The sequence below is a fragment of the Balaenoptera borealis genome (genome assembly GCF_965194805.1).
Source record: "Balaenoptera borealis genome assembly, chromosome: 2".
Taxonomy (NCBI): domain Eukaryota; kingdom Metazoa; phylum Chordata; class Mammalia; order Artiodactyla; family Balaenopteridae; genus Balaenoptera; species Balaenoptera borealis.
Genome location: NC_138867.1, coordinates 184,317,813 through 184,335,599, shown reverse-complemented (window position 1 = coordinate 184,335,599; position 17,787 = coordinate 184,317,813). Strand labels below are relative to the sequence as shown.

The 17,787-nt window shown below is 50.2% G+C and overlaps 1 protein-coding gene across 1 annotated transcript in view; it reads left to right on the top strand.

Moving 5' to 3' along the window:
• GNG7 (G protein subunit gamma 7) overlaps positions 1-17,787 on the top strand; it is a 154,438-nt gene that overhangs the window by 19,876 nt on the left and 116,775 nt on the right. The window lies entirely within an intron of this gene.

The window sequence follows — 17,787 nt, the reverse complement described above, 5'->3', positions numbered from 1 at the left end:
TTCATCACTTTAATTATGTCTTGCCACTCCCTTCTGGCTTGCAGAGTTTCTACTGAAAGATCAGCTGTTAGCCTTATGGGGATTCCCTTCTATGTTATTTGTTGCTTTTCCCTTGCTGCTTTTAATATTTTTTCTTTGTATTTAATTTTTGATAGTTTGATTAATATGTGTCTTGGCGTGTTTCTCCTTGGATTTATCATGTATGGGACTCTCTGTGCTTCCTGGACTTGATTGACTATTTCCTTTCCCATATTAGGGAAGTTTTCAACTATAATCTCTTCAAATATTTTCTCAGTCCCTTTCTTTTTCTCTTCTTCCTCTGGGACCCCTATAATTCGAATGTTGGTGCGTTTAGTGTTGTCCCAGAGGTCTCTGAGACTGTCCTCAATTCTTTTCATTCTTTTTCTTTATTCTGCTCTGCTGTAGTTATTTCCACTATTTTATCTTCCAGGTCACTTACCCGTTCTTCTGCCTCAATTATTCTGCTATTGATTTCTTCTAGAGAATTTTAAATTTCATTTATTGTGTTGTTCATCATTGTTTGTTTGTTCTTTAGTTCTTCTAGGTCCTTGTTAAACGTTTCTTGTATTTTCTCCATTCTGTTTCCAAGATTTTGGATCATCTTTACTATCATTACTCTGAATTCTTTTTCAGGTAGACTGCCTATTTCCTCTTCATTTGTTTGCTCTGGTGCGTGTTTACCTTGCTCCTTCATCTGCTGCATATTTCTCTGTTTTCTCATTTTGCTTAACTTACTGTGTTTGGGGTCTCCTTTTCGCAGGCTGCAGGTTCGTAGTTCCCGTTGTTTTTGGTGTCTGCCCCCAGTGGGTAAGGTTGGTTCAGTGGGTTGTGTAGGCTTCCTGGTGGAGGGAACTGTTGCCTGTGTTCTGGTGGATGAGGCTGGATCTTGTCTTTCTGGTGGGCAGGACTGCGTCCGGTGGTGTGTTTTGGGCTGTCTGTGAACTTATTATGATTTTAGGCAGCCTCTCTGCTAATGGGTGGGGTTGTGTTCCTGTCTTGCTAGTTGTTTGGCATGGGGCATCCAGCACTAGAGCTTGCTGGTCGTTGAGTGGAGCTGGGTCTTAGCGTTGAGATGGAGATCTCTGGGAGAGCTCTCACCGATTGATATTACGTGGTGCCAGGAGGTCTCTGGTGGACCAATGTCCTGAACTTGGCTCTCCCACCTCGGAGGCTTAGGCCTGACACCCGGCCAGAGCACCAAGACCCTGTCAGCCACATGGCTCAACTTGGTACGAGGGATGCTTGCCAGTGAATTAAGGTGCGAAAAAGACACAAGGCATAAATACCAAAGGTGTTGCATGCGGTGCCAACACTCTGGTTCCACGGAGTCCAATGTATGTGGTTTTAAACCCAGAATTAGTGGCAGTTTGTTACAGCAACTGCAGGAAACTAATGTGGTTTAGGGAACTACAGCACAGATGAAGCTCTGTGTCCTCACAGCTTCTCATCTTGTTTCTGGTCCGTGACACGGATCACAGTTCCTCCCTGTCATGGGCTGCACTGCACCCTAAAGGGAATGTGGAATTTCCAACCACACACTTTCCACCGTGTTTGTGGCTGGGCCCACAATGCAGGATTCTCTCCTGGTGCCTCTTGGAGACGTGTTTCCCATTATAGTTAATGTCAGCTGCATGTTTTTAGAGGGGTTTTTATTCACTCAACCCAGGTTGAATCTTCCAGAATGTGCTAGAATGTGTGTTCTGTGGCTAATGTGCTGCCTTCCTGCCCACAGAGCTGCAGTTGCATCTCTTTCCCCCTCCTTCTGCCCCAGGTCAAGGTTCCAGTGATGTACTGGTCACTGTTGTCTTGCATTTAACTTTGTGCATGGTGGTTCTCACGCAGGGCTGCGTTGGCCCCAAGAGCAACTTCCTGTGGTGCCCCTCTTAGGGTCTGTCTTCAGATATGGAAACTGAAGCTCAGAACAGGGGAGCCAACACCCCAATGTTCATAGCGGCGATATTTACAATAGCCAAGACGTGGAAGCAATGTAAATGTCCATTGACAGAGGAATGGATAAAGAAGATGTGGTACATATATACAATGGAATATTACTCAGCCATGAAAAAGAATGAAATAATGCCATTTGCAGCAACGTGAATGAACCTAGAGATTATCATACTAAGTGAAGTAAGTCAGACAAAGACATATTATGTGATATCACTTATATGTGGAATCTAAAAAATAGTACAAATGAACTTATTTACAAAACAGAAACAGACTCACAGTCTTAAAAAACAAACTTCTGGTTAACAAAGGGGAAAGGAGTGGGGGGGATAAATTAGGAGTGTGGGGTTAGCAGATACACACTACTATATATAAAACAGGTAAACAACAAGGATTTACTGTATCGCACCGGGAACTATATTCAATATCTTGTAATAAACTATAATGGAAAAGAATAAAAAAAAGAATACAGATATATTGACATACATGTATAACTGAATCACTTTGCTGTATACCTGAAACTAACACAATATTGTAAATCAACTATACTTAAATTAGAAAAAAAAAAAAAAGAACTGGGGAGCCGAGTCAGGAGGGACCCCAACCGCAGGCTCTACCACCCTGTAGCTCTTTGGTGAGACAAAGCCAATCACGCTGCCTACGTTTTGCACAGGCTTTTTTGTCTTGTTGAGGGAACCAGCCATGCTTCCTTCTGGCTGTGGAATTGGGTGTGTGAGGCTGGCATTGGTGTACCTGTCTCCTAGCATTGAAAACTGTGGCCTCATGTGAAAAGATGCTCCACGTCAGTAGCCCTCAGGGAAATGCAAATGAAAACCACAGTGAGACACCCCTTCACATCCATCAGGATGGCTAGAATCAAAAGACAGACAATAACAAGTGTTGGTGAGGACGTGGAGAGGGTAGAATCCTTGTGCCCTGCTGGTGGGAATAGAAAACGGGGCAGCTGATTGGAAAACAGTCTGGCAGCTCCTCAAAAGGTCAAACATAGAGTTTCCAGCAATTCTACTCCTGGGTGTCTGCTTAAGAGAAATGACAATATATGTCCACACAAAAACCTGAACGTTAATGTTCACACAGCGTGATTCACAGTGGCCAAAAAGGTGGAAGCCACCCAAATGTCATTTCACCAACAAACAAGCAGATAAACGAAACTGTGGTCCATCTGCACACGGGAGCATCACTCAGCTGTGAAAAGGGGTGAAGCCCTGACACTCGTTACAACGTACATGGACCCTGAGAACACGATGCTCAGTGAGAGAAGTCAGACACAGAAGGACACACAGGGTGTGATTCCATTGATGGGAAACGTCCAGAACAGGCGGACCCACAGACACAGAGAGTGGGTTCGTGGTTGTCAGGAGCTGGGGAGGAGGATGGGGAGTGACTGCTGATGGGGATGGGGCTTCTCTTTGGGGTGATGGAAAGTTCTGGAACTAGACGGTGGTGATGATTTCACAGCTCTGTGACTATATTAAGTGCAATTGAATTGTACACTTTAAAATGGTTAAAATTGTAAATTTTATATTATGTTTATGTTACCAAAAAAGCCCTCCACCTATTGGTCTAAGTGGTGACATTTCAGGGCGTGAGCCCATTGGCAGTCCTTGACGGGCTGTGGGGGACTCCCGTTTCTGACTGAGGTCAAGCCCGTGGAGCCATGATCTCTATCACGTTCTCGTTTTAAGCCCCGTCCTTGAGAGTCTGGCACAGGGGCGTGAATTCCTCTGTGTCTGGGGCTGCTAGCAGTCACACCTTGGACGTAGGTCCTGCCAACCCTGGGCCCTAACCGGCCACGCATGGAACTTAGAAGGAAGGCAGGTGCTCTGGGGTCCCTGGGAGAAAGCAGTGAGTGAGGCAAGGCTGTGGGATTGTTGAAAGTCCTGCCCTCCTTTCAGGAAGGGGGACTCGGAGGGGGGGTGAGGTGTGGGGGAGGTGAAAGGTCAAGAATTATGGAACTTTCTGGAACCTTCTGGAACCTGGTGGAATGTAGGTGGCCTTGTGGCATAGTGAGACTTTAGGGTTGGAGTGATTGCTTAGCCACTGGATGACTTTCTCCCTGCATAATTTTGGGCCAGAGGATGAGAGACTTTTGGACGGGGCAAGAGGACCTTAGGGTGTCACAGGGATGGACTTGTCCTTTGAGCCAAAGGGACATTTGCACTGACATCTGTGGAAGGTTGGCAGTGCACAGGCCACGCTCGGTCACTGCTAGGGCAGCGTCCGGTTACCCGGGAGTGGCTGGCGGGCCGGGAGAATATCTGTGCGCCGTAGACATCTGCGTTGTTGTCTCGCAGGTGCAATCCCCGCCATCTGCGTTCCTTGCCCTCCACGCCGGACCTTCTCCAGGCTCATTGCCTCCAAAGCAGGGTCCCCCCTCGGCCCTGCTGACAGTGGGACTGGGTCATCCTCTGGGGGGCCGTCCTGGGCACTGTGGGGTGTGGAGCATCCTCTCTGGCCCCGCCCACTCGATGCCAGGAGCACCCCCATCCAAGTCATGATGACCACGGATGTCCCCAGACATTGTCCAGTGTCCCTGGGGTGGGGTGGGGGCAGAATTGGTATGTAATGGGATCAAAGCCAAAGATAACGTGTTTGGAATTGTCGGCTGCTCTGTGATGCCCGTTGACATCAGAGTGAAGCTTGAAGCCCCACACTGACTCAGCACTGCCTGGAATGTTCTGTCTCCAGATGATGTTCCCAAACCATCTTCCCTAGAAAAATTCTTGGTAGAACGTATGGAAATGTAATTAAGCGGCCGTTTTTCCTCTGCGGGGATGACATAGATTTGGGTCTGTAATAAAGACGAATGAGTCCCTCTAGCCCTGAGGGCCAGGCTGGGTAGGCTTTCTCAGCCTCCCCGCTGCTGACATCGGGGCTGCGGTAGAGCTGGGTTGTCCTCTGTGGGCCCGTCCTGGGCGCTGTGGGGTGTGGAGCAGCATCCCTGGCCCTCACCTACTCGATGCCAGGAGCCCCCCAGTTGTGATGACCGTAGATGTCCCCAGACATGGCCCAGTGTCCCCTGGGGGCAAAATTGTTTCTCGTCTTCATTGAGAACCTCTATGCAATATATGTGAATGTAAGTTTTTCTTGGTATCCTACAGGATCTTGGGGAACTGTTTCCCAGCTGTTCTCTGTGGGGCAAAGCCCACATATGAACCAGTTTAGGTCATGGCTGTCCTTCAGAGCTGTCCTCAGGAGAGGGGCCACGCAAGCTGAGATTTGCAGTCTCTCACCAGCCTGGTTTGGTAAATAATGTTCCCTGCCTTTCTACCTCCGAGCGAGTGACCTCTTTCTCTCCTTGCTGGCCAGCATTTCCTGGTCTTTGCAGTCACGGGTTTTCAATGGATAACACTGAACTTGGCCATGGCATTCTCCCTTCCAGTATTCCTTGAGCCTGGATGTCTCATAAAAGCCAGACTCCTGTTTCCTGCGATGGTCCTGGGGTTTAATGAAGCCCCCTCTGTGGCGGAGAGACCCTTCCACCGTGCATCTGTCTCCAAGAATGTGATCTGTTTCAATTCATTTATGAATATGACCAACTGTCAGGGTGGTTGGCACAGTCAGGATATATTTGAAGAATATAAAGCAGTTTGCAACCCCATAGAATGTTCCATGTGTTAAAACATTGGCAGTCCCAAGTGTGTAAAAATCTGGACTTTTATCTATTCTGGTCTCAGCCAGAGAGGGAGGCGTTCTGGCAGTTCTGTTTTAAGAAAAGTAGTACGATATATATACATATATATAACATATAGCATTGTTTTCTGAATCAGTTTTTATTTTTGGTGACACACAACAGCACAGCTTTCAAACCTGATAATGCAGAAAAACTGCCTGATGTAGTATATGCTATTGAGTGTGAAAATCTGGTTATGATTGTCAGCTAAGGATAATTCACCACCCCCAGATTTCACATCGAAGCAGGTGTCCTCTCCATCTTCCAACAGTCACCTTGGGAGACCTTGTCCTTGGAACATTGCATGGATGTGATTGCCTTCGAGAGCAGGCTGCACTGCTTTTGTATATTTCAAATATACAAATTTGTATGTTTCAAATACATTTCAGATGTTCATCTTTAGAGGGTAGATTTGAATTTGGAAACAGTCCGTATTAGCCTGCTAATGCCGCATAACAAGTCACCACAAACTTAGTGGCTTGAAACAACACACATTTATTGTCTCACAGTTTCCGTTTCCGTGGGTCAGGAATCCAGGTGCAGCTTAGCTGGGTCTTCTGCTCAGGGTCTCTCAGGCTGCAGTCAAATTGTCAGCCTGGGCTGCCGTCTTATCTCAACTGGAGAAGGATAGCTTCCAAGCTCACTCAGGTGGCTGTTGGCATGGCTTAGTTTCTTGTTGGCTGTTGGCTGGAGGCTGTTCTCAGTTTTTTGGCTGTTGGCCGGTGGGCCTCCCCAGCATGGAAACCTGTTCATCACAGCAGCAAAGGAGAGAGTCTGCTAGCAAGGTGGAAGTTACATTCTCACACAAGATAGTCACGGAAATGACGTTCCCAGCCAATGCCGTATTCTAGCGGTTAGAAGCAAGTCACAGGTCCCACTCACACTCAGCGGGAGGGCAGTGATACAGGCACGGGGACCAGGAGTTGGGGGTCGCTGGGGGACCATCTTAGAGTGCCCTCCACCCAGCCAAAGGTCACTCAGTGGTGAGTAAGGTGGACGGCCCAACAGGAACAGGGTTGATTTTGCTTGAATGGGAGATACTATTATTGCCAAGTCACAGGACTGTATTTCTTCGGTATAAGGTTTTTGCTTTGTCTCTGAAAGTGATTTCTGAGGATGCATCCAGAAATGTCATGAGATGGCATATTGCTTGGAAATAGTTTCTCAAGGTGGCTGTTTGAAGAGAAGGATGCCTACTTAGTTCTTTCATGGTGGTTAATCACCCAGCTACTTGCCTTGGATCACCTCATGTGTTAATGGAGAATTAGAGACCAGCCTTTGCTTGTATCAAGGGTGACTTAGGATGGCATGAGAGGGCGGGAGGCATGCTTGGAGTACTCCTGGATTTGGAGTCCTTCAGGTGTGGGTTGCATCCAGGCTGTGCCACTCAGCAGCTCTGTGACTTTGGTAAGTCACTTAACTTCTCTGAACCTCCATCTTCTCCAGCAAAATGGAGATGTAAGGGTGACACATAGGAGAGGGCCATTAGTGGGAAAACTAGTGAAATCTGAATAAACCGTGGAGCTTGGTTAATAGTAACATAGCAACGTTAATGTATGACAAATGCACCCTGGTTATGTGAGTTAACATTAGGGGAAGCTGGGTGAAGGATAAACAGGAGATATCTGTATTATCTTTGTAGCTCTTCTGCAAATCTAAAATCATTCCAAAGTAAAAAATTTATTAAAAAAAAACCAAGAAGACTCTATTTTTCACCTTTAAAATGGTGAGTATTTTTTTTTCTTTTTCTTTTTTGGTCGCACCTGGCGGCATGCGGGATTTTAGTTCCCCAACCAGGGATCGAACCCATGTCCCCTGCAGTGAAAGCGGGGGTCCTAACCACTGGACCACCAGGGAATTCCCCTAAAATGGTGACTATTAATAAAAGTAATACCCGTGTTGATGAGGGTGTGGACAGAAGGATAGTATATGATGGCATAATCTTTCTCAACAATAATTTAGTAGTGTGTTTCCAGGAACCTTAAAAATATGTAACGGTGTCTGATCCCTTAATGCCATCTCTAAAAATATATATTAAGAAATACATCAGTAATTAGAGATAATTAAAGTAATTAGATGGGCATAAAGATGCTCTCAGCAGCATTATTTATAAAGCAAAAAATGGGAACAGTCTAAGTGGCCAATAGTAAGGAAATTAGTTAATCAATTATGATATATTAACTCAATGTTAATATATCATGGGCAGCCATGAAAAACTATGTTTTCAAAGAATACTTAGTGATGTGAGAAAATGCAGTGATAGAATGTTAAATAAAAATGGCAGAGGAAACAGTGCCTAGTTGCTTTCCTTATAATTAAAAGCTAATTCCTGGGGCCAAAAGCTCAGCTGAAAGCTTCAGGTTTGCTTTTCTAGAAAGCCGTGGCCAATGCCCAGTAAGTTATATGCGGAGATGTTCTGTATGGTGCCTGTGTCTTAGGGCGCATAGGCTCCTAATGTGAGTGACAGCAGATGGGGTTACCTGTGCATTGACTGCCAATGACAACACTGCCACCTCTCGGAGTTAGATTTCCGGAGCCGAAATCCACACGGATTTCATCTCCACAGAGCAGTCTTTATTTTTTATTTTTTTAAAGTCATGTTCCTTGCTTTTTTTTTTTTTTTTTTTAAATTTTATTTATTTATTTATTTTTGGCCGTGCTGGGTCTTCGTTTCTGTGCGAGGGCTTTCTCTAGTTGCCGCAAGCGGGGTCCACTCTTCATCACGGTGCGTGGGCCTCTCACTATCGCGGCCTCTCTTGTTGCGGAGCACAGGCTCCAGACGCGCAGGCTCAGTAATTGTGGCTCACGGGCCTAGTTGCTCCGCGGCATGTGGGATCCTCCCAGACCAGGGCTCGAACCCGTGTCCCCTGCATTGGCAGGCAGACTCTCAACCACTGCGCCACCAGGGAAGCCCAGAGCAGTCTTTAAAGTACAAGTTGGGGGGCTTCCCCGATGGCCCAATGGTTAAGACTCCACGCTTCGATCCCCGGTTGGGGAACTAAGATCCTGCATACCGGGCGTGACGCGGCCCAAATCGGGAACTTTTACGATTAAAAACAACAACAACAACCCTCCCAGCTTCTCAGGACACTTGGAGGAGCTGAGGTCATCGGGCCACTTCCCACGTGGTGGCAGCTGGGCCGGGAGCAGTGCCCCTGCCAACAAGCCAGGTGTCGTGTCTCCAGGGAGCCACATCGCCATCACCCGCCCGCCTGCCTCAAACTCGTGACCGCGGGACGGGCACGGAGCTCAGCGCGCCGCCTCCTCGGGCCTCGAGGGCGAATGTTCCCGGGCGAGCTGCTTCCCAGCACACAGCCCTCCAGGAGACGGCGGGGAGTCGGGGGAGCGTGGCGGATGCCGAACCGGTTACCCGGGAGCACTTTCTGATCGGCGCGAAGGACGCGGCCCGGGGGCCGGCATACGTGGGGGTCAGGAGAGCTGGGGCGTGGGGTGAGGCTGGGAGAGCAGGAGGGAAGGCCACAGAGGTGGTGCTGTGGGCTGAACTGTGTTCCCCCCAGAAGATATGTTCCAGTCCCAACCCCTGGTACCTGGGCATCAGGCCTCATTTGGAATTAGGGTCTCTGCAGATGTAACTAGTTAAAATGAGTCATGCTGGGGGACTTCCCTGGTGGTCCAGTGGTTAAGACTTCACCTTCCAATGCAGGGGGCACGGGTTTGATCTCTGGTTGGGGAACTAAGACCCCATAGGCTGGTGCAACCAAAAAAAAAAAAAGTGTACTAAGAAAAAAGAAAGAGTTATACAGATTTCGGTGGGCCCTACATCCAATGGATGGTGTCCCTACAAGAAGGCCACATGAAGACTCAGACACACAGAGAAGAAGGCCGTGTATGACAGAGGCAGAGATTGGGCTGATGTGTCTATAGGTCAAGAACTTCAAGAATTCTTTAAGAATCACCGGCGGCCCCGAAAGCCGGGAGAGAGCAGGAAACACTTCCTCCCTCACAGCCTCCGAGGGAAGCAGCCCTGTGGACACCTCGATCTGGGGCTTCTGGCCTCCAGCACTGAGAGAGGATACATTTCTGTGGTTTGAAGCTGCCCCGCCTGTGGTCATTTGTTGCGGCCAACCCCAGGAAATGAATACAGTTGGTGAGGGTCAGGTCATGAAGTAAACAAGGTTTGGAAAACCAAAACAGAACCCCCCAGCAAACCACATATTTGGAACTTGTCAGGTATGGAACATCCGGAGGTGCCCGGATTGCTGCAGCCTAACTTTTCGTTTCACCTCATCTCTGCCTCCCTAGTTTGGTCTCTGAGTGACGGGTAGAGTCCAGCGCTTACTGCCAAGGAGTTACTTTCAACGGAGCAAGTGGTTTCCATATTTGCCACTGGGCCATGTCTGAGGACATCAGTGGTTGTCATGACCAGGAGCTCCTGGCATTGAGTGGGTGGGGCAGGGAGGCTGCTCCACACCCCACAGTGCCCAGGACGGCCCCACAGAGAATGACCTGACCCCAAATGTCCACAGTGCCAAAGGGGAGAAATCCTGTGTTAGTTATTTGGAAAAACAGTTGAGTTAGGTCCCTAGCTCAAACTAGACACCAGAATAAATCCCCGATGGTCAGATGGTGTAAGCCAGGGTCACCCCCACTGTCTGTGAGTCACCTCCTCTCCCTCCCACTCAGGTGTGTATTTAAATGTGTGCAGCATCCCAGGACCTCAGGGGTCAGATGGTCACGGGACGCACAGCTTCCTGGGGGTCCGTGGAATCCCTAACCCAGGGGGTCTCACTCAGGGTGATTCTGCCCCCAGGGGACACTGGATGACATCTGGGGACATCTGTGGTGGTCACGACTGGGGGTGCTCCTGCCGTCGATGGGGTGGGGTCAGGGATGCTGCTTCACCCCAGAAAGTGACCGCAGTGCTGATGAGGAGAAAGCCTGGCCAAAGGTGACCTTCAGATGAAAGCGTATTCTGTGGGTCTCAGCACCGGGACCAGAGCTGCACCGAGGCAGCTGGGGCTCCGGGAAGATGAGCTGGGGCAGCTGTGCCCGTCCTTGCCTAGCACGTTCTGCCCTCCAGAGGCCGCAGGGCTGACCGTGCAGGGTCAGGGAGACGTGGTTCCCGCCAACACCAGAGCGCAGAGCAGAAGCCTGCCTCCATCCCACGGGAGAGCGAGGTTGAGGTGAGAGCGCAGCCCACGCACCGCAGCCTCAAAGGCAGGCAGGCTGGCGGGCTGCCAGCCACCAATCACCCCGACAGTCCCGCACACCTACGATGACACGCGCTCCCTGGGGCCGGGCTGGGGCGGGGCTGGCAGTCGGGGAGTGGGCAGACCCCCTTCTGGCTGAGGAGCGGATAGATCGTGAGGCAGGCCTCCTCGGCCAGAGCCAGGCGGAACCAGCCCGAACTCCTTTCACTTCCAGGGAGGCTTCCTCTGCCGTCTTCATGCCTCCAACAGAACCTTCAGTGAACACTTAGGCTGAGAAGAGAACCCTGTAGGGCCTTGAGGCGGTGAGAGAGGATCTTTGTGCAGAGCCAATAAACACTATGAAGGGCCAGGGGGTAAATATTTTCAGCTTTACGGGCCAGCTGGTCCTTTGTAGGAGCGAATGTCATAGGTGATGTATAAGTGAATGGGTGTGGCTGTGTTTCAACAAAACTTTATTTACAAACACAAGGGGTGGGCAGGATTTGGCCCATGCGCTGATAGATCAGCACCGCCCATCTTCCGAGGCTTCCTCCCAACTTGGTGGCCGAAGGTTGGCTTTACTGCCTCTCGGAGCCTCAGTTTCCCCATCTGGAGAGTGAGGATAATTACGCTCCTATGGACCCGTGTGTAGATTGTTAGCTATTGTAGGTCAGTGATTCTCATCTGGGATGTCCTGCCCCAGGGGACATTGTCTGGGGACATCTGTGGTTGTCACGACTTGGGGTGATCCTGGCATCAAGGGGGTGGGGGCCAGGGAGGCTGCTCCACACCCCGCAGCACCCAGGACGCCCCTGACAGGGAATGACCCGGCCTTGAATGTCTGCAAGGCCGAGAGGAAGAAACCCTGATGTAGATAAAAGTGACCAATAAGTCAACTTGCAGAGACCACGATGCTGAGTCATATTAGCTGTCTGTCTGGCTTTCTTTGGACTACGGCTTCACCCTCATGTTCCAGAACTCTCCATCCATAAAACCACTGCCCTCCCCCAGGCCCAGGCGCTGGCTGCGCACTCAGGAGGCCTCGCTCCAGCACCGCCTGGGCACCATGGCCTTCTGAGTGGATGCGCCACGTTGCCCGGATCCGCCTGGGATGTTCCAGAAGATTCCTTATGTGAAGCAGCCCCTGCGCCGGGGTCCACCATGGCTGTTGCAGGAGCCACTCAGCCACCTGTCTTTTCTCCCCCTCGTCACTCCTTTCCTGGGAGCAAACCTCCCCTGCTGATTGACATATCCTGTTCTTAGCGTCTTTTCTTTTCTGGGCTTTATATAACCCTGTCATTATTGGATGCTGTCACAGGAACTTAATGTTCCCTCAATCACATTTCAAAGCCTTCTTGAACATAAGTAGCTAATTGTCATCACTCCCTTCTTTCCTTTTTCTTCTTAAATGAACTTTTCATTTCAGACTAGTTCTAGATTCACAGGAGAATTGGGGAGACAGTACAGAGAGTTCCCACGTACCCGCCCCCCCCGCAACCAGTCCTCCCCTGTTCTTAACATCTTACATCAAATCTGGCACATTTGTTCCAATTAAGAAACCAATACTGATATGTCATTATTAACTAAAGTCCATACTTCATTTGGATTTCTTTAATTTTCCCCTGATGCCCCTTTGCTGCCCCAGGACACATGCAGCACCCACAGGACACTGAGTTGTCACATCTTCTAGAGGTTTTCTCAGACTCTCTGTCCCCAGGAACCATTTCTCCCTCTAGGGAAGGATTACTTGGGGCCGTTACCGGTGGCGATTTTGCAGACGGTAAACTGCCCTATCTAGAATGATAAGAAAATATTTTGCTCACCAAGTCGAGATATTTTGGATGCCTTTTGTAGCCAAGGTTGATAAACAGGAGGTATTTGCTACCGGAAGTCGGCCCGTGGATGTTTTTCAAGGTGATGGGAAAGCAACAGCCCCTTCTCTGACTCTAAGAGAAACGACGCCTCTGTGGCGGTGAGGTTTCGTGTTGCAGATGGCCTGGGGTGATCTTGCTGGGTGATGGTGAGGGGCAGCGGGGTCCTTCTGGTTAGGACCCGGGATCTAGTTTCCCTCTGCAGCGGTGCCTCCGTGTGAGCAGTGGTGCCATCTCCTCACAGACCATCGTCCAGTCTGGGGGTCACAAGCTACAGCCTCTGGGCCGGATCCAAGCCACCTGGGTTTGTAAATGTTTGTCGGCACAGAGCCTCACCCACTGGTCGATGACTGGCCAAGTCCAGTAGTAGCGACAGTGGCCCAAAGTATTTGCCACTGGCCCTTCGCAGAAACACTTTGCTGAGCCCTGGCCTTGTCAACAAAGCAGTTAATAGATGTTCTAATGTTATGAAGAAGTCCTACTAATAAAGAAGTTATACGCTATTAACAATATGCCAGGCACTGATTTCTGCATTTGATAGATGTTCAGTTATTTAATCTGAAAAAGCCAGCCTGCTCAGGTGTGGGGTGCTGATGTCATTGCCATGTCACAGATTTGGAAACTGAGGCACGGGCAGGCCTTAGTCAGTCATGCAGGTGGGACTGAAGGCCGCCCATGCTCCCTCTCAGATGCAGGGCTATCTGTCCCCACCCACCCCCTTCCGGGGGACTGAGTGAAGCTATTTTAATTTTGAGTGGAAAACGAAATCTGTGTGTACATGGTTTTTTGTTTTTTTTTTTGTCAGAAATTGGTCCTCTTCCCAAAGCAGTCGCCCGTTCCCCCATACGGTACAGCGCCAGGTGGGGGGGGGATCTGATGATTGCTGCCTAGCACAGTGGGGCGATCGTGTCCCTCTGGGGACACTGGGAGAGGTCTGGGGACGTCTGTGGTTGTCACACTGGAGGTGCCCTGGGCCTCGAGTGGATGGGGGCAGGGATGCTGCTCTACCCCCACAGCACCCAGGACGGCCCCGCACAGAGGAGGACCCGCCCACTGTCAGCAGGGCTGACGGGGGAGAGCCTGTACTAATTATCTGGGAAAATATTGAGTCTGATCCCTGCTCACATCAAGAAGCAGAATCAACCCCCAGGGGTCAGACGGTAAAAAGCAGGGAGACCCCACCTTGTGTTACACGGATGAGGGTTGGGAGTCTGTAAGGCACCAGGACACAGAGCTGAGGGCAGCAGCCTCCTTCCCCCCTTTCTGCTGAGCCCCCAGAGACCTTTAGCCCCTGGGTCAAGCATGCCAGGACCTTTTGTCCCGTCTGATTGGGGTGTGCTGGCCCCTGATCTGTTCAGTCCCGTGGCTTTGGAGCAGCGTGTCCGCCCTGGGTGCCTCCCCGTGAGTCTGCCGGGGCTCAGGAGCTCAGGTGGCGAGGCTCAGGCTGCCGTCCCCCACCCCCCAGGCTTCTCCTCCCACGTCATGCAATCAGAGCTCCTCAGGGTGACACATTTAGATGGTTGCTGTGGTGATGAGTGAAGGCTGGGGTGACAACTGCAGTGCGTGTCTATATCGAGCCTCCAGTGAGGCAAGGTGCGCCTGCCACACGCTGGTGGGATGTCGCTGTGGGAAGGGAAGGGGGCTCAGGCCTCCCGGGCCCACCCACTCGGTTCCCAGAAGGGGCCTGGGCCGGGGGGGGGGCTCTGCCTGTCGCCAGGTGCTGGGTCCCTGCCATTCCTGCCCATGAGGGGCATGCCAGAGCTGAGGGGCATCTTGCCTCCCAGGGGACCCTGGGTCACGCCTGGGGACATCTGTGCTTATCACAACTGGTGGAGGGGCTCCTGGCATGAGTGGGTGGGGACCAGGGGTGCTGCTCCACACCCCACAGTGCCCAGGACGGCCCCCCACAGAACGACAGGCCCCCATGTCAGGAGGGCCGAGGGCAAGACCATGCTTTAGAGGGAAGCAGATCAAGGCATTGGATTTGTTCAGTCTCAGAACCAGCTGCTGGTATTTCTTGATAATCTGTGAGACCCCAAAGGCTTCCTTTTCTTGTCCCAGTTTTTCTACTGCTCTCCCCTCGTTGAATTGACTGTGTCCCGTTAGTCTCTTGTGTCCCCCTAGATGATCAGGTCTATAGATGGGAAAACAAGAAAATGAAAAATCCAATGCTGTTAGTTGCTTGCTGTTAGAAAATCGTACTGGTTGAAAAAAATATACATGGAGCTGTCTGGTGAATCAGCCCAGATGGCAGGTGTATCAGTCATCTCTTGCTGTGTAACAAATGCCCTAAAAACTTAAACAACCAACATATACTCTCTCACAGTTTGTATGGGTCAGGAACTTGGAAACAGCTTAACCTGGTGGTTCTGGCTCGGGGTCCCTCAGGAGTCTGTAAAGCACACGTCAGCCGGGGCTGCCTTATCTGAAGGCTCGACGGGGCCAGAGGAGCTGCTTCCAGGATGGCCCTTCACATGGCTCCTGTCCACATGGGCCCCCATGGTGCTGCTTGAGCCTCCTCACTACATGGTGGCCGGCTCCCTGAGAGCAGACAGAAGCCACACGTCTTTTATGACTGATCTCAGAAGTGACCTGCTATCACAGCTGTCACGTGGAATTGGTCACGAAGACCCTGATACCAAGCGGGAGGAGACTGCAGGAAGGCCATGAATCTCAGGAGGCTGGGGGCATTGGAGACGCTGCCACAGCAGGTGAATGTAGCTCTGGAAATCAGTCAGGATGGGAACATTAGTTGCCCAATGTCCCTAAAAAACTAAAAAAAAAAGGGCACACCACCTGCCACCACAGAGAGATGCTCTATGGAGTGACTGAGATTGTGATTTTATCAGGAATTAGGGGCACAGTCCATTCCCAGGGCAATCTGGGTGGAGTTGCAATTCCTGGAACCCTACTTGGGATGCCTTTTGTCCACTTATTTCAGCCGCTTTCACCCTCCTCCCTACAAAGCTTTGACAACAGCAACAGGGTGGGTGGAGGGCAAGTTTCTATGGTCCCATCTCTGCGTTCCACGCAGTGTGGAGCCGAGGGAGGAAGAGGAGCCTCGCCGAAAGCTTCACGCCAGGAGATGGAAGGGGCTGAATCTCCCAGGCAGGGAGTGGTGATGGGAACGGGTGAGAGTCAGGCTGATGGCGCGGAGTCTGGCCCGCGCAACGAGAGAAGGAAAGAGGTTGCCTGCTGCCCGGTGCGATCTTGCAGAAATCAGCTCAGCACTGGCCAGAATATGCTTTCCATCGGCCAAGTGGGATTTGGGAGTAATCCCAGGGCGTGATTCTATTAGGGCTCTTGTCTGATCCACTCGTGGGGCCTCAATGGTCCCTGGGCCTGGGGATGGCTCCGGAGTAGGTTAATCCAGGCTGGAGTGGCCAGAAAGTCTTGATCCTGATGGCATGATCTTGTTATGATACTGGCAGGGGCTTTGGGGGAAACGTAGAAAATCCATTTGGCCAGGATTGACCCAGCTTGTGTCTGGGTCCTGTCCACAACAGCCTGATGAATCGGCTGGTCAAGTGTGAGCGCAGAGCCGTCATCTGCGCTATGATGGGCTCCCTCCTCCCTCCCTCCTTTTCTTTCTTTCTCTTATCAGAGTTCCTGGTTCTCGGTATAACCCTCCTAATTTGTCCCTCTTTTAATAGGCCGCTTTTTAGAGTACTTTTATTTATTTATTTTATTTTTTGTTTATAAATTTACTTATTTTATTTATTTTTAAAATTTTTGGCTGCGTTGGGTCTTTGTTGCTGCACGTGGGCTTTCTCTAGTTGCGGTGAGCAGGGCTACTCTTTGTTGCAGTGCACTGGCTTCTTGTTGGAGTGGCTTCTCTTGTTGTGGAACACGGGCTCTAGGCGGGTGCGCTTCAGTAGTTGTGGCTCGCGGGCTCTAGAGCGCAGGCTCAGTAGTTGTGGCGCACGGGCTTAGTTGCTCCGCGGCATGTGGGATCTTTCCGGGCCAGGGATCGAACCCTTGTCCCCTGCATTGGCAGGCGGATTCTTAACCACTGCGCCACCAGGGAAGTCCTGGGCACCTGCTTTTAAATGTAATGTTCTAGGGCTAGATTCACTTACATCGTCGGGTGTTACAGTGTGCAGTCGGCAGAATAATGGACCCCCAAAGACATCCGTGTCCCGATCCCCAGAACCTGTGAATGTGTCACCTTGTGTGGTAAAAGCGACTCTGCAGATGGGGATAAGTTAAGGCCCCTGAGATGGGGATGAACGTCTGGCCTATGAGGCGGGCGGTCACACCAGTGCACCTCCCTGCGGCCGCGTTGCGAAAGGTCCTGTGCTTTTCCATCTGGGTCCTGCTGAGATGCTTGAGGGCCCCTCGGGCTCAGCGAATCGGGAATTAAGAAGCGCAGGTGTTGGTCTCCAGCTCCTATTGCATTAGGTGTGAAGTGAAAAACAACAATTAAAAAAAGGAAAGAAAAAGCATTTTCCTGGAACACCCCACACGAGAGGTGGGGCTGCCACACCCATATGACCTTGGATGGGTGGAGGTCCCTGTCGGCATCGGTCTCCTGAGTGTTCAAGCAGGAACCCACCCCACATCGGGTACAAACCTCTTCAAATCAGAGAGCTCTGTCCGCTACGAAAACGGAGAGGGTTCCTAGTTCCTACCCTCCACTCGGTCAGAATTGCCCGATGGTTCATTACCTGACCTTCCAAGACTAGACAGGCCAGACCCATACACACAATAATAATCAGAAAATGAAGTAGTAATAATGAAATAATAATGAATTGTTCCGATAAAACGAATAGAATAAGGAAAAAAATAAAATAATGAATAATTATGAAAGAAGATAAAAATAATTTTGGGGGGTTCATCAGTCTTATTTGTGTTAATTAAGCACAGCTAATGAACGAATACTTATTTATTCATGTCGAGGCAATTTTCTTTGCCAGATCAGGGAACAGTTTGTAAAGACAGAAAATCACCAGGCTATACCATGGAATCTGTGCAGTGAACAGAAATCACACTTTTGTAAATATGTTCTTCGCACATACCAAATACTACTGTTGTTCTTTTTTTTTTTAAATTTTACTTATTAAACTATAGTTGATTTACAATATTGTGCTAGTTTCAGGTGTACAGC